We start from the raw sequence: 2,551 nt of genomic DNA on the forward strand, positions 1-2,551 counted from the left end.
GCTCCACCTCCTTCTGTGACAACTCGGCATTTGCCTGATGTGACATCTTCAAGAGTCTTTAAGACAGGCGAATGAGGTGAAAGAGAGGGCAATGTGGGGGGAGAGATGAGAGAGGCCAGGTCTATCAGCGTCACAAAGCATCTGTCAAGAAGAGATTGAATTAGTCCCTGGTCCTTGATGGAAGCTGCTGTCTTGTCCTTCAGGCCTTTTGGCAGAGCTGCATCTAGCCTCACCCTCTTCTGGCAGACATGCTGGATCATGGAAGCCAGCATAATGCCTCCTCAACACCAGTAGCCATTGCTAGGGTCTCAGGGACCAAGCTATACCATAAGAGGGCCCTTTTTCTGCTGAGTACCTGGATGGATTCAAGGTGCAAGTTTGGAGCAGAGCTGGGAATCCTGGAGGGAGAGAAAAGGTCATGAGTCTGGCATCTGCTCAGGATCAGGCAAAGGGAAAAATGCTCTTTGGCAGCATGGCTTTTTTAGAAGGGAATGTGTAATAAAATTTGAAGTTAGCAATTGTGTGCCAGGCAAGGTAAATCTCTTTCTCCCTCTTTCTATCGAATCCGAGGTAAAGTGACAACACTAAAGAGTATTTGTGCATGGGGGAGGCTGTGTAGGAACAATAATGAGCCTAGTATGTGCATCTAGTGTGTGCTAGTGAGAGGTGACAGCATGCTGGCAGCCCTCACAGCCCTCACAGCCCTCACTCACTCTCGGTGCCTCCTTGGCCTCAGTGTCCACTCTGGCCACACTTGAGGAGCCCTTCAGCCTGCCACTGTACTGTGGGAGCCCCTTCCTGGGATGGCTGAGGCTGGAGCTGGCTCCCTCAGCCTGCAGGGAGATGTGGAGGGAGAGGCACGGGCGGGAACTGGGCTGCGTGTGGCACTTGCCGGCCAGCTAGAGTTCCAGGTGGGCGTAGGCTCGGAGGGCCCAGCACTGGGAGGGGCCAGCCCGTGCCACTGGCCCCGGGTAGTGAGGGGCTTAGCACCCAGGCCAGCAGCTGCAGAGGGTGCGCCGGATCCCCAGCAGTGCCGGCCCAGCGGTGCTGCGCTCAAATTCTTGCCAGGCCTCAGCTGCCTCCCTGCAGGGTGGGGCTTGGGATCTGCAGCCTGCCATGCCCCAGCCTCCCCCCACCGCCCTGGGCTCCTGCATGGCCTGAGCCTCCCTGATGAGCACCACCCCCTCCTCCATGGTGCCTGGTCCCACCATCGCCCAAGGGATGAGGAGAGCGGGCACACGGCATGCGCGGGACTGGCAGGCAGCTCTGCCTGTGGCCCCAGTGCATGATCCACTGGGTGAAGCCAGCTGGGCTCCTGAGTCTAGTGGGGACTTGGAGAACCTTTATGTCTAGCTAAGGGATTGTAAATACACCAATCAGCACTCTGTATAGCTCAAGGTTTGTAAATGCACCAATCAGCACCCTGTGTCTAGCTCCAGGTTTGTAAATACACAAATCAGTGCTGTGTCTAGCTCAGGGATTGTAAACTCACCAATCAGCACCCTGCCAAAACGGACCAATCAGCTCTCTCTAAAACAGACCAATCCACTCTCTGTAAAATGGACCAATCAGCAGGATGTGGGTGATGCCAGATAAGGGAATAAAAGCAGGCTGCCTGAAGCAGCAGTGGCAACCCTGAGTCCCTTTCCACACTGTGGAAGTTTTGTTCTTTCACTCTTTGCAATAAATCTTGCTGCTGCTCACTCTTTGGGTCCACACTGCATTTATGAGCTGTAACACCCATGGCGAAGGTCTGCAGTTTCTCTCCTGAGGCCAGCAAGACCACAAACCCACCAGGAGGAATGAACAACTCCGGACGGGAGGAACGAACAACTCCAGATGCCCTGCCTTAAGAGCTGTGACACTCACCGTGAAGGTCTGCAGCTTCATGCCTGAAGCCAGTGAGACCACAAACCCACCAACAGGAAGAAACTCCGAACACATCCGAACATCAAAAGGAACAAACTCCGGACACGCCACCTTTAAGAACTGTAACACTCACCGCGAGTGTCTGTGGCTTCGTTCTTGAAGTCAGTGAGACCAAGAACCCACCAATTCTGGACACACTAGGAAGTATACATTTCATGGATAATGTTTATTGTACAATACTTCCATAAAATATATTTATCTTCAATTTACTTCACAATCATATTTTTATGTTATGATATAATACTATTGCAAAGGCCTGTAATCTCAGCACTTTGGGAGGCCGAGGCGGGTGGATCACGAAGTCAGGAGATCGAGACCATCCTGGATAACGTGGTGAAACCCCTTCTCTACTACAAATACAAAAAAATAGCTGGGCATGGTGGCAGGCGCCTGTAGTCCCAGCTACTCGGGAGGCTGAGGCAGGAGAATGGCGTGAACCCAGGAGGCGGAGTTTGCAGTGAGCCGAGATCAGCCACTGCACTCCAGCCTGGGTGACAGAGCGAGATTCCATCTCAAAAAAAAAAAAAAATTGCAAAGACCTCATAAACTGTTACCTCTGTTCCAGCCAAGACTGATTTGTTTTGCAAAAAAGAGTCACCTACTTAAATTAGCTAAGGAAAGG

This window comes from Pongo abelii, chromosome 4 (genome assembly GCF_028885655.2).
Source record: "Pongo abelii isolate AG06213 chromosome 4, NHGRI_mPonAbe1-v2.0_pri, whole genome shotgun sequence".
In the NCBI taxonomy this organism is placed as follows: Eukaryota; Metazoa; Chordata; class Mammalia; order Primates; family Hominidae; genus Pongo; species Pongo abelii.